We start from the raw sequence: 15,406 nt of genomic DNA on the forward strand, positions 1-15,406 counted from the left end.
AGAGGACTCTGCATTTTATTTTCTGTCATCTCCATGGGACTGATCTATGGTAACAGTTAACATGCTAATAATGAAAGTTAAAGTCCTATAATCATCCAGGTCATCTTTGAGCCTAATATATCTCCCCAAAATGCAGCGATGTTCTTCATCAAGCCAAACTTATTGTAACCATGGAACCTACTCAAGCTGGTCCTATCGTGTTTCTAACGAGACCTGGAACCAAAGTTTAAACCTTTGATATACCATATATGTATAACGCTTGTGAAAGCCACTCAGGAATAACTTTTATGAACCCTTAACTACTGCCACTTAAAACCCTGAATCCAAGCCTGGACCCAAAAGGTGGATTTGAGTCCACTCGCAAATAAAACTTACTTTTCTTAGAAGCTGGTGCCACAGTATTGGCCTCTATGTGTGGGAGGCAGCGGACCCTTAAGGCAACATTATCAGTAATGCCACTGGATTTCTCTTTAATTTCTCCTGTTTGCCATGAAAAAGAGAAGTGAATAAGAGAAGTATAAAAGAAGAATGAGATGTGGTTACTGTTTAACAACCCACCCAGTTATTGGCTTGTGGCTTTCATTCAAATGAGAATGATTGGGAATGATTCCATAAACCAAAAGATGGTTTTATGCCATAATGTGATATTAAACAAGCAGACTCTGAATCAAGAGCCACTTTTAGTAATGTTAGTAAATATGTCTTTCAAAGAGGTTGAAGCTAGGGGTGGTGTTACCTACTGGAAGCGCTAGGCATGCAGATATCTAACCAGCCGTCTTTTCTCACCTGTGCTCGTGGGAGGATAGCTGCTTTTTTTTTCTCCCCACTGTGAATGCTATTTGTAGAAGGTGAAATCCCTTTGTTCTGCCTGGTGACCACATTAACGAATATATAAACATCTTTAAGTAGAGATTGGAATATAAGCTCTAAAAGGTCAAGGATTTTTGTTTTGTTCTCTTATGTATCTTAAGACTTAAAACACTACTTTACACATAGTAATCAAATAAGAAATAATTATTATATGAAAGATTACAAATATGAACACATTATGCTTATATTGTGTTGCCTTTGGCTATGCAAGTTGTGTTTTGTTTTCCTGACTTCATAATCATCGACAGAGTATTGATTAGTACTAAATAATATGAAGAGATATAAGATACAAAAATAGTCTCAGCAATTAGATAGAAAAACACTCTTATCATGAATGTTTTCTTTTCATTTTTGCTGTTTCTTTCAATTAGCTTCATTATGTGGGTTGCTATTTGATTTCACTGCATAATATACTGTAGAAATCAAACAAGCTAAGCTTTGGTGAAGATTTTTTTGTACAGTTTTAATGATTTTATTTGAGAATATATTTCAGAAATATATTTCAGTATGATCCTTAAAACAAATATTAATAGTATCCTCTACTGCACACAACAAATGATGAGACTGGTGTGCCAAAGCACTTCTGTGGAAGAACTTACACATTCTTAAGAGTAATATTGAGTTTTCCCAGCATTGAGAATTTTCATTCTAATAATAACATGGGTACTAAATCAGTATGACACATATTAAAGATAAGACTCATAATTCATCCTGAAGAATACAATTATTCATAAATAATTTTCTTAAATACCTCTCTAATATTTTTCTTCACTTGCCAGGTTATTCCACTAAATATTTGCTGCTATTACTGTCTTAGCACCACATCGCTTCCCCTCCTTTACTTAAAAATATATACACGCACTCACACACACAAATGCATTCTACAGTTACAATCCTAGTGTGTGTTTTCAGTTTTCTTCTGGGCATAAATACCAGCTCTAATGGACGCCATTAATCATAATAATGATAGTATTAACAATAATCCATTTTGGATAAGTTTATTTACTTTCATAGGCTTAAATTTAAATTATTTTTTTTTATTTGATCCTAGTTCCTTAGGATCCCATGAGAGCAGGGAGAATGGAGCAGAAAGGCCAACTGTTAGGTTTATCAGATTTTCACTTGGATGTTTCAGTTGGATGGAGAGCTGGAGATTTAGTACTTAGTGTCTTTGTAGTATGGGATATTCTAACTTAGGAAGTTGTAGAGGAATGAGGGAAGGTCTTGCACATTATTTTTCTTGCGGTGTAATACTCTGTCCCCTCTTTTGAAATGTATGAATGCATTGCATCTAACACGCAGGAGTGCCGGCTAAGTTCAAATCCTTTCTTAGTTTTTCCATAGCCAACAGACTGTCTTTTGTTAGAGGATCCTTTTAAAGCTTGAGAAATAAAAGGAGGGATGGCAGTCCTGCTGGATTGATCTGAAAAGCACTGCTATCACCACTCCAGCCCTCGTCAGGCATTAGATTAAATTTATGCCTTGAACTATCTGTGCTACTTTTATTTGTCTACCTGAAATGAGCTGTGGCTGATGAGTATACAGTATTCATTGAATGTACAATGCTCGGCCTAGCATTGGACTTGGGAGAGAGGGTGATAAATGATTTGAGTGGCATTCTATGTAAGTCTGGTGTATGATGAACCACTTAGCATACAAAGTACATACAGAACTAAGTCTGAATGGACATAATCTTACCTATGAAATCTTATACACCATTAATGGTTGTGAGTTGGGCAAATGGCTAAAGTACAGGTTCACTGTAAGTATAAAAGAAGATCTAATGAAAACATTTACAATCTAATCAGAAAGAAAATATATTAGGAATAAGAAGAATGTAAGAATGTATACATGTATAAGATTTTAGGGCAGTATCTCCACCTTATTGCTATATATTTCCCCAAATAAGTATTGTTTGTCTTATTTCATGGGAACATCAAATATATAAATTAATATTTACATCTACAAATCATAGGTTAAATATGCCAGTACAAAATGAAATATCATTTGAAAATTATAATAAATCTGAGATGAACTTGACCATAAGTAAATTCTAACTGGGTGTTTTATTTTTGCATAAATTAATTCAATAAATAAATAACATAGCAGCAAGCTAAAGGACCTGTGGTACACTAATTAACAATCTATTGGATTTTTTCTACATTTTATATTTAAAAGAAAGATACAGAAATATTAAGTAAAAATGTTTTCTGCCTCAGATATTACTAACTTTTATACCATGGAGAATTAAATATAGTTTTAACAATGGTTAGAACCAAAGAAATGTTAGATTATATTTACCATATTATTTATTTATGGTCAGAGAATCGGCCTCAGTCTATTAGGAAAGGATTTTAAAATGAAAGTTTGAGACTTAAGTACAAGGCATCTGATGAACTTGCTGTTGTTCCAAAATTTTGAATTTATTATATACCTTATTCACAAAGCATTATGATTAAGGGAGGAGTATTTATCTAACAGAGTGAGGTAAAATATACAAAGAGCAGCATATGGTCTACTGAATAATTGAACACCTCTCAACTTCACTTGGCTTTTGTTGAACTGATCTATGTGGGCTACCTTTATCTGTTACTTTTCTACGCGAACAACTGGAAGCCTACTAATTGACTCAGCTGTTGGATTAAAGCTGAAAGGGGCCATATATTAATTCCCTCTCTCTCTCAGCTGAAGAAGGTTGTCTATAGAAGTAAAATTAAATTATGTATGTATACAGTGCCAGTTAATGAAAGAGCAACAGCTAAAACCTAGTTTCTTAACTTCCAGTCCAATATCTTTCCATGCTACTCTCCTGCTTCTCCCAAGCAATTTGTTAAAAAAAAATGTTAAAATTGGGCAAAAACATTTTCCCTGAATTTTCCAGAAGAGTAATTTCTAATGTTTACAGAATTACTACTTTCTTATTATGTTAATCATGTTGAGGCCTTGCAAAAGATATATGCAGCCTGTTTCTCCCGCTTTGTTTTTCTTTTCTTTGTTTAAAGACGGCACACTCTGAAATTAATTTGGTTTTAAGATTTGAGAACTTTCAAATACTCCCAATGAGAGATGAAATCTTTTTGGCAGAGATCACATTTTGTCACCTGAATTCATTAAGCTTAACCAAATTTATATAATTGTCAGAGGTTAAGGGACATGATGCTGTGAAATCAGCCACTCAGAAAGTGTTTCCAGTTTTCCACTTAGTGTGGCTAGGCACCATCTAAATTAAAACTAAACTCTTCCATTGGACCAAGGATAGCATTGTCAAATAGGAATTTACTTATGGTTCTTTCCTGGTTAGGTTTTTCATTATTTGTATGGTAACTGGAAATGCAATTTTGATACTGTCAGATATTTCCCTCATTTTAATATAACTATACTTTATTATAATTTATTTCTAGCTGTCCTCCTAGCAGACTGATAATTCAATATTTTAAATTACTTTACATTATCTATGTTTTGATTCATCTTTTTGTGTCTTCCTATAGTCATTTTGCCTTGGAAGGTAATGTAACTTCAAGGAAAAAAAGCTAAAATAAATGTAGAGATCTATAGGTTCAGGGCTAAAAAAGAGGAATTTTAAAACCTTGATAAAAATAGTTACTTTTTTTGGTATTTAAAAAGTATTATATTCACAAGTCTCTTATTGAGTAAGTCCATCCCCTGTACTTCCTCCTTCCTGAGCCCTTCTTTGTTCAGTGTGGGTGTGTGCTAAGCACGGTTGTCGAAGGAGCACATGAAAGGACATATATTTAGGAAAGCAATCCATCACATGGGCCTTGAGACAGAATTTGGGGAGCCAAGAATCTTGAAAATGCAAGAAACAGCCCCTACAACTCCCAGTCTCAGTAGCTGCTGGCCACAGCTACTCCTGGCAATTACTACACTGGAGCCACAGAAACATATAAGCACTTGTTTGAACAAATCTCCCTGTGCCTCCACCTGAATGGCATGATGGGAGGAAGCAATAACTTCATTCCAGATTTTATTGTTTGCAGATAAAGCTGTACCAAGCAGCTGCTTTATTCAGACAAACAAAGCAAACTAATTTGTTTATCTTTACTCCTTCTCTTCTCTTCTCTTCTCTTCTCTTCTCTTCTCTTCTCTTCTCTTCTCTTCTCTTCTCTCTCTCTCTCTCTCTCTCTCTCTCTCTCTCTCTCTCTCGGAATGCACACACTTTGTTTCCTAGATTAATTTGTTTAAATGATACCCATCTGTTGATACATTGCTTTGTTTCTTGGTTTCATGTCTTATTAGTCCTTATAGAAACACCTCGGGTTGTAATGTTTTTATACTTGTGAATGAATAAATAAAAGAATAGAAATATGCTATTTTTCTGAAACATTTCTGAGAAATAAATCATCTAGTCCTGTCCCCTAATACCACAGAATGAGGAAATGGAAATTTGGAGAGGCTGCATTACTTCTAATTAGCAGCAGAAGTGGGGTAGTGTCCATTTTCTTTGATTTCTTTGATTTCTACCACAGTATGTTTTCCACTGGAAATATACAATTGCTGCTAAAATGATAGCATTTTAAAAACTCTTTGACTCTAGGATTGAGGAGGTTCTTACTTTAGTGCCTGAGCCTTTATGACCCTATTACTTACTTCCTAGACAGAAATACCTCTTAGAGTAAGACCTATGCATAACCCAGAAATTCTACTTCAGTATCTACCCTAGAATAACATATGTATATAAGGATTCATAAACACAAATGTTTATTTCAGCAACATGTATAACAATAAAATCCTGGCAATAATCTAATTGTTTTCTGTATGGGGGGGTTAAATAAATCTTAATATTTTTATTTTATGAAATACTATGAAAGTTAAAAAGAATGACTCAGACCTATGTTTACTAATAGCAACATAATTCTAAGACATCGTACAATATGATGGCTTATTCATTGTACAATATGATGTACAATGAAAGTTGTAAAATATCTACAGAATGTAAACACACAGCTGTGTGAAAAACACAATAGGGAAGTTCTGGATCTATATGATGTTTATGCAAAAGACATTAACAAAGGGTGGGGAATAAATATGTCGAATGTGTAATAGAGACAGTTACCTACGGGGATGGCGGGACTAAACGTTGAAGGTGGCTTTCAAAGGTGGTTTGCCCTCATCTCCATGTTCGAAACCTGTAAAAAATAGAATGCATTCATGAATTATTTGTGTAATGTAAAAAAAGTTTCTTGAAAGCACATTATCCAGGCATTGTGGGAAGCATTTCATTGTTTATAGCCCAGCCACCAGCATTATGAGACTATAGCTTAAATGAAAAGAGCTAGATTTTGAAGATTACAGGGCTCTAAAATGAATGGAAGCAGGGTGAAGTTTTCCTGCAACTTTTAGCAGAAATAGGGGCCAGCAGGACCTCGGCAGTTCCCTGCTACTGAGAGGGGGCTTGCTATCTCCGGTGTGAGCTAGAAGAGATGTCTCTAGGGTCAGGGCAGCAGAGAGCAGTTTCTGACTTCCCCACATGGTACAACTGCGCATGAGCAATAGCTGCAGCATTGGAAAGAGAGCAAGGAAGAGCAAAGAAAAAGAAAACCCTTTGATTCCAGAAAATCTGAAAAAGAGAAAGACGTATCAGGCTTTCAAAGCCACCCAGGCAAAGCAGGCACTTTTGAAAAAGAAGGAGCCGATGAAAAGAAGAGATCTCAGGTTTCAGCAACTGGAATGGTTCCTACATGATGCCAGGCAGCAACAACGTAACAGATGCACCTCAGATGACAAGAAGTGAAACCTCATGGTTTGGAAGTGCCAGGTGAACATTCCTTGGCTTTTGTTGTGGCACCCAAAGAATTAATGGAGTAAATTTAATGGTACAGAGGACCATTGCAAGGCTTGGCCTGAAGAATTTTAGCGGTCTCTTTGTCAAAATGACCCCCACAACCATAAAAAAAAGCTGTGTATAGTGAACCCTATATGGCCTGAGGATTTCCAAATCTGAAGTCTGTTAGGGAACTTATCTTGAAAAGTGGACAAGCCAAGGTCAAGAATAAGATCCCTTTGACAGACAACACAGTGATTGAGGAGTACCTGGGAAAGTTTAGTGTCATTTGCTTGGAAGACCTCCTCTATAAAATTGCCTTCTCGGGGAAGAATTTCCAGATGATTTCAGGGCTCTTGTGCCCTTTCCATCTCTCAGTGGCCTGTCGTGCTACCAAGAATAGAGTAGTAGGCTTCCTCAAGGGGGAGAGCTCATGTGGCTATGGAGGTGAACATATCAATCAGCTCATAAGGCAGCTGAACTTAACCCAAATTTCTGAAAGCACAGTGCATTAGAAGCATGTGTTTTTGTTTTTTTAATTATCCAGTCTTTTCAAAGAAGAATTTTTACTGCTATAACTTCAGACACTTGAGAGAGAGGGTCAGGAAAAAGACAGTGATGTTCCTGGCAAGCACTTCTCATCACAGCCCAGTTCCAAAGGAAAAGTCTGGTGGGTTTCCGATGTTGGCCACGGCTGTCATCTCTGAAATCAGCCAAGGACTTATGACATGGAAGAGGGGTCCTGCCTGGTCACACCTTCTATCCAGGGGTTTAATGATGATGAATAGATACCCAAACCCAAGCATGAATACAAGACGGCAGTGGACAAAACCCAAAGGTATACTTGAACTTGGGAGTTGGTAAGGTCTTGTTTTGGAAAAAACTTGAAATGCAAGAGCAGAAAAACAAAACCAAAAAAACCCCAAAGCACATTAGCCAATAAAAGCTAAATGTATCTCTATTTTAACATTACCTTACACAAAGGGCTGGGAGAGAATATGCAGATGTGCAAGAGAAGGTTGTTGTTCTAGGCCAGCTCATATTCTATAAAAAAGATATGAATGTTATTTTTTTAATCCTCATCACATGTAATCCTCACAACACCCCTGTGAAGTAGATATTATTGCCCCATCTTACAAGTGAGGAAATTGAGACTCACAGATGGTCAGGATCACACAATAAACAGGAAGTTTGTGATCCCAACACTGGGGGCCCCGTTAACCATGCCCCACACGGTGTGGTCAGGATTCTCTTACAGTAGCAAAGACAGCTCCTGGGCGGCCACGCCACACACACACACACACACACACACACACACACACACACACACACAGAGGCACCCAGAAAAACCACCAATGAGTCAGCATCTCCACATCCTTGCAGTTCTGTTTGAGCATTTGGGGGACTCTCCTAATCAAGTGGTTCTGACATTTTGAGAGGAAAAAAAAAGCTATCGTAACATGGTGGGTATCAGTGGTCTTCCCAACTAGAGAGAGGTCAAGGCCACTTGGGTATATCCCTCAGGTGTGTTGACTACTGCCCCCCTGGGGGGAGTCCCAGTCTCTAGCACAGTTACTCTCAGAAACTCACAGCAGACACACCCTCACCCAGCAGGCAGGTACAAGTCCTCTGAATCTTGCTCTTCTGCATCTGGGTCACCTCCGACGTTACAAATGACTCCCCCCGACCCAATCTCTTTGGGGAAATTGTTTTTGCATAAATAGCGTCAGGATAGCACTGAGGGACTTGAACCAGATTTCTTTTTTAGTTGATTCTAAATAATCTCTTATTTTTAAAATTTTAATAATTTCTATTTAAAATTTTTCTTGTCTTCATCTTAGAAGAATGAAGGATAGTAATACAGGGAAATGGACGAGAAATTCAGTACAAGAGTTATTGATATTTATTTATAGGAAAAATAAAAATTGTAAAGAATAACAGGGCAGTAATGGAAGAAAACAGTAAAATTGATCATGTTTTTATCCACAAATAGTCAATTTAATTAATACTAAGAACCCAGTTCTTTTCAAGTCAAGTGATCTTCAAATATTCACTATATGATATTCTCTGAATAAAATTATAATTATCAGGCTTTGACTATTCTAAAATATTTTATCTTTTCTTTTTATCATGTATATTTTGACATCAGTGGAAATCAGGAGAAATGAATAAAAAGCAGGATCAAAACAAAGGAGGATATTTAGGCATATACTTAGAGGGAAAGTGAAATATACAAACATGCAAAATTGTTGTTAAGGAGCAGCGGTACTTAATTAAAATATTTATCTTTCTGAGCTCTCAGCAAACAGGATTTCATTTTAAAGTGAAACCTTATTTAGGAAGAAGAGCTTCATAAATTCTATTTTATATAGAATATGATTCAGAGTGAAACTTTGTGAGGTGTATGAATGGGAAGTTATGCAATGTGGAGGTTAAGATCACAGGCTTAGTGCTTAGACCTATTTGTTTTGAAACCTGATTCCAGTATTTACAGGTTGTAAGATCTTGGGTAAGTTATTTAACCTACCTGCTCCTCAGTTTACTCTTTTGTTAACTGAAATAATACTGCATACCTCACAGGCTGTTTTAAGTAGGTAATAAATGAGATAACGAAAGAAAAGCATTTGCTTAGTTGTGCTCAGTAAACTAAGGAAGAATTACTTTTTTCTCCCTCGGGTGGAAGTTCATAAACATAGGCAAACAATAAAATGATAGGCTTTTATTAGTGTTCTGAAAAACAAAGTGTAAATTATTTAGTTCTTTAGTCATCTGGTGACTATAGATACAAAAGTTATGATAGTTTAATCACCGCAGTGAGCTTTTCAGATTTCGTTGTAGGTAAAAGCAGGATGACCAGACATGTCTCTTGGTTTGGCTGGGTGCAGAAGGGAGGGGGAACATGAACGTGGCCGCGAGATGGCTGGGAATAACAGGGGCAGCGGGGAGGTGATGTGTGCTCAGTACTCCTTCCACAGGGCTGGTTTCTGCTCCCGGACGGTAACTGCTTTTATTGACAAGGATGTGGGGGGAGACAGTAGATCCAAATAGGTAAAAGCAGGGAAAATATCTGCCAATGATGAACTACTCCACAGCTGTGTGGTTCCTTTAGAACTGCCTCTTCCTTCGTGGGCCTACCACAAGCTTTACCTTAAAAAAATAAATTCAGACTATAATTTATTTGCCTCTCACAGTTATCTCTAATATAGTAAATTCCACATGTTTTGGGTTCTTCTTTTTAAATAATTTTATCATCAGGAAGTTTTCTCTTTTGTTTAATTCCCATTTCTCAACACATACCTACCACACCCTCCTCTCCAGCGTGTACACACATGTTGCCTACGTGCTTTTCCTCTGAATAACTGAAGGGCTACTAGTTTTTGTTATTATAATTTTTTCATTGATAGACTGGTTTCCACTGCTTCCTTTACTAGAAATGAAAACTATCCATTCACCACCCTTTGTAAAATAACCCCCCATAGATTTGAACTTTAAGTCAACTGCCAAGAAACAAAAACTTGATATTATGTTTCTGGTCTTAATACCAACATTGACACAATAAGCCAATGCAAATGTATGTGAAAACTATTGGTTTTCAAAGTGTCCTCATCTGACGAAGGAGTAAATATTAGTATTGAGCAAAAGGACTTTATTTCCATAATACAGTTGTTCCATGGATACCTGACCAGAAGGTTTCAACCAGGTAGAAACAACTTAATCAGACATAAAGTCAAAGTTTTTTTATTTCTTAATTTTTAAACATTAAACCATATCTTTGTTCTTACCAGTGTCGTTTACTCAGGAATTAGCCAATGGAATTTGGATTTTTTTCTTTTATAGTAGACTTCATCCAACAGTTAATATGACAATGAACCAAATTTAAGCACTTTGTATTTGCTGTAGAAATATAACCCTTCAGATAAAAGTCTAGTTCAAAAAAACTGATCACCTCTATAGAAGGTTTTAAAAAGAAAAATGAACTATGTGTTAATATCCTCAAGTAGCATCTATACATAGGATTGGAAACGCTAACTTGCTATATAGTTTCCATTTTTGCCTTAATTTCCAAGAGGTGATGATCCATATTTAATGTTTAATATCAGTAGACATAGGTCATGTGGATGACATATTTATTTTATTCCTTTTATACATCTTTTTACAAATCTAATTTAACAGTCTTATTTTATATAGTGATCTTTTGTAGTAATGAATTTTTTTTTGAAGTTGGCAGGACATCGGTTATATAATGAGGATGCATAATGACTTCTGAAATTTTTTATTGCAAATTACTTCCCTTTAAATGCAACAGGAGGTAGCAAAAAACAAGAGTCACTTTTTCTCATCAACTTTCACAGACTAAAAGTATTGATGGTAAAGGTGTTGTGGTGCCAAGCTAATATTTTATACCATAACTTGTCCATTTACTGAGAAGGACTTGTTTACTGGAGTGAAACTAAGTCTTCAACACATCAAGCCAACCATGTCTACAAATCTACCCACATTGGTTTTTCTGTTAAAGACAGGATTCTTTCATGTATCTGTGTTATTTAATTTTGTTTATTTTGAATGCCACAGATGGCTTGATGTGAACTGGAAGACAGGGTGGCAAAAGAGTTGGATGCAGCAAGTATATACACTTTTAAGACACAGCAGAAATTTGCATAAGCTATTGATATATAACTATCATAGAAATGTTTTGCAGGAAAAAGGTAATATTTGTTCATTGTCATTCAGTTAATGACAAAGATGAGATTATCACCACTGAACTGAGAAATAATTTTTATTTGTCCCCATTTTTGAGATGTAGCCTCAGTGTTACTATCAATGGTCACTTTATCAAATGATTTCCAGAGCATGACTTGGTAACAGATCCCTTATTGATAATGAATAATTTATACATAGATCATGTTCACAATTGTTAAAGTACTTCAAAAACAATATAGATTTCAATTTAATCCTATTTAAGTCTGTACTTGTTTGAATCTAATTTAAAAAGCCTTTTTAATTTTATAGAAGAATGTCAACATCCATTGCCATTTCATATGAAAACAGGCATAAAAAGTGAAGGCAACAGAACTTGTCAGGATCAGAGCTGAAAGTAGAACCAGTTACCTCAGAATTTTGTCCTCTACTAAGTTCTCTAGATAAGCTTTTCTCTGAGAAAAATGTAAGTAAACAGAATTCCCTTTTTCTTTAAGGTTTACTTCATTTAATAAAAAATATTTATAAAGAGTCCATTGTGTGCAGTTAATTGTTACTAACTGTTTTGTGGAAAAAGACTTATATAAACAATGAAACAAAACAAAAACTAAAAAGCAAAAATAAATTATTAAATGGACTTCTGCTTCTAGTCAAGATGAGGTAATAGGGGCCAGATTTACCCACCTACCTGAAACAACTGTAAGAGCAGGCTAAATATATGGAACAACATTTTCCAGATATTGAACATCAAGCAGCAGAGGCTAGTGATCCTTGGGAAAGGGGAACTGAATAAGGGAAGCACTATGATGGTCTCAGCTCAGTGTCTGAAGAGAGTTTCCAGTAACAGTGCAGAGCAAGGGAACCCAGGCTAAGTCTGATCAACTCTCTCTGAACTGAACAGACAAAACTGGTCAACTGGGGAGGCAGAACACCTGAAGATTGCAGGCAGAGTCCCCTCACGGAAAGAACTTCACAAAGCTCTGGGGTTCTCCGGAAGATCCCCGCAGGTCTTCAGTTGGGAACAAATCAGTTTATTGATGTAAGGAAACAAGAACCACAAAAAGGCCAATCACCAAAGCTCACAGAGAGCTGAGAGTTGTTCATGTTCCTGTACATGGGCTTTAGTCATAAATCAATATACATTAGATAAAATACTCACAAAATTATTAATCAGGAGTGGAGTAAAATAAACTGTAGACTAATAACTTCTCCCTAATCCTACCTCATAAAACAAAGTGAAAGCCTCAAAAATATACTCTTTTCAAGTAAATTAACTATGACTAAGGACAAAGTTCAAGAATACTAATATGAACACAAAAATATCCATTACCCACCCAACAAGGTAAAATGATGATTTCTGGCACCCAACCAAGAATTACAAGGCATATAAAGAAGCGGGGAAACATGACCTATGGTGAAAAGAAAAAGTAACCAACAGAAACAACCCAAAATTGACACAGACAATAGAATTAGTAGGTGATAACATTATAGATCTTATTGTAGCTATATTGCATATGTTCATGAAAGTAGAGGAAAGGTTGAGCACATTAAGTAGAGACATGAAAGATATATAAAAGACCAGGTCAACTTCTAGAGATAAAAAATACAGTATCTGAGATGAAACAATGTACAGAAATAATAGTAGATTAAACCCTTACAAAGTGAAACCAGTGAGCTTGATGATATAGCAATGGAACTATTCAAAATAAAACACAGAGGAAAAATGACCCCAGAACAAATGAACAGAGCATCAGTGATCTGTGGGACAGCTTTCAGCAGCTTAAGCATATGTGTTCACTGGAATCCTCAAGGGGGAGGGTGGGCGGAAAAATTATTTGAAGAAATGACCAAAATGTTTCTAACCCAAGAAGCACAGTGGATCTCAAGTGTATGGAATACAAAGAAAAGTACCCAAAGAAATCACAATAAAATTACTTAAATCACTGGTAAAGAGAAAATCCTAACATAAAATAAAAGACATAGTTTATACATAGGACAAAGTACAGTAACTTTTTTAAAGTAGTGGGGAAAATAGAATATTATATCCAAGTCCTCCTTTTTATTTAAGAAGAGGAATCTTTACTATAGAGTTTGGAATCAGTCAGGAAAGCATAAGCCTTGTCTGGTAAATCTTCAGTCACTTCCTCTTCTTTCTTTCCAAATCTCTCCCTTCTTTACTTTATCAATATGAGGTCGGGAAGATTTATCTTATGCATATGAATTAGTTGGTAATGCTAAGGTCTGATTTGCAAAGAAAAATGTCCTCTCTTAGGCATCAAAGTGGTGCTTAAATTGTAGCTCCTGGAAATTAACTATTTGTTCTCAGACATTATCTCCCTGAAGTTCTCATCTGCTGTGTTTATTACTCTGCTCTGCTCCTCACTGCTGACCCCAAAGAGTGTCACACAAAAAACTACTGAGACGGTCAGCATATTTATAAACCTCCTCACGGGTCAGGGGAGAATCTCAAATTGTTGGGAAGGAGGAGGCAAAAAGATGCATAAAGGCTCTACTTATTCTAAAATTTTGTTTGGGGCTGCAACTAATAAAGAGAACCATCTAATCCAGGAAACCTAGGGACATGTAAATGCTAAAGATTATATTTCAACTGTTAGGATAGTTTAAGGAATTTTTTTTTTGTTATTTGCCTGAGATTTATGCATCAATGTTAATTTTTATAGCTTTTCTAACTCCTACGCAGTATAAGGAGAATTTAAAAAAAGTGTCCCATTTGGCTTAAGTTTAAATTCTCAGTTGCCAAGGAAATTTTTAAGAAGGCAATGCCCAAGGAATATCTTCCCTTTTTAGAAAACTCCACCCACCCTAAGTTTCAACAGTGGTGCCTGAGTTATGTTAGAGTTTGCTCCAAATCAGAAAAACTCAACTCATTTCAAAAGACAACTTAGCATTCATTATAGTATCTAAAGTTATTGAGTAATTCAGGAACATAAATAATATGTACTATGGATAATATAATAAATGTCATGAAAACATTACTGCAAATCTGATAAAAATGTATGTTTTCTAATATAATAAGAGAAAATTCTAGACTCCAAGATCCCCTGTGTGAGAAGTTATGAGTTAATTTTTTAATTATGATGATAATCTTTAAAGTCCCATCTCTCATTTTATGAATCTGTACATAGAAGCAATTCATACCAATATATTGAAGTGTTTTAACTGTTTCTTATCTATGCTTTTAAAAATAAAGCTTACTTGGGCAAATATATTACTACATACTGATAAATCACAAAGATATATTTAAGTTTTAGATTTCTTTAATTTCTTTTGATGTTTTTGCCAGATATTAAAGTGATCATATTGAACATATCCCCTGAAACAATTATGAATGTGGGAATAAAGAAGTCACATAGAATGACAAGTTGATTAGCTTATCTGGGAAACAAGGTTTCTGCTGGGAAATGATACAAATTGAAGTGAGATGGAGTTGGGTGGGTGAAGGGCTCTAAATGTTGGCTTGAGGAGTTTGCATTTATGAAGAAAGCCAATTTAGAGTTTTATAGAATTTTGGAGCAGGATAATCCTTTAGTCTTATAATTTTCCTTTGGAGAAAACGGACCACTGAGGTTGTTCACCGCTAGTGGCACTGTCAGTTGCATTGGAGCCCAATATTTCTTGCTTTCAGTGTTCTTTTTATATACTCTGCTACTCTGCAAAATGATGCCCCATAGACCAGGAGCAGGAGAAGCATATGAATACAGTGATAATTTGGAATACTTTGTTAGGAAATGTCCACTTTAAATACTAAGACAGCAGTCACTTCCCCTTCCTCTGCCTCCCACTCCACAGCTTCTGATTTTATGAAAGCCAGTCACGCTCCAGCCATTTCACTGCCCCGCCCCTCCCTTGGTGGATGTGGTCTGTGGCGTGGTTTCTGCCACGCAACAGGAGCAGGATTACCCGTAGGTAGCTCAGGCTCCAACCCCTTTTGCCATAGGCCATTATATCACCCAAGCTTGGTCTCAGGCAACTTCCTTTAAAGCCCAAAGATAAGTGCTCCTTCAACCTCTGGAAACCTCAGCCCACTTTTGCTGC

At 36.0% G+C, this 15,406-nt stretch overlaps 1 pseudogene; it reads left to right on the plus strand.

Annotated features, from left to right (window-relative positions):
- Window positions 1-6,373: 6,373 nt before the first annotated feature.
- LOC129066918 (60S ribosomal protein L7-like 1) lies at window positions 6,374-7,167 on the plus strand (annotated as a pseudogene).
- The last annotated feature ends 8,239 nt before the right edge of the window (window positions 7,168-15,406 follow it).

This window comes from Pteronotus mesoamericanus, unplaced genomic scaffold (assembly GCF_021234165.1).
Source record: "Pteronotus mesoamericanus isolate MK-2021 breed Mesoamerican mustached bat unplaced genomic scaffold, CSHL_Meso_final contig_20, whole genome shotgun sequence".
Taxonomy (NCBI): Eukaryota; Metazoa; Chordata; class Mammalia; order Chiroptera; family Mormoopidae; genus Pteronotus; species Pteronotus mesoamericanus.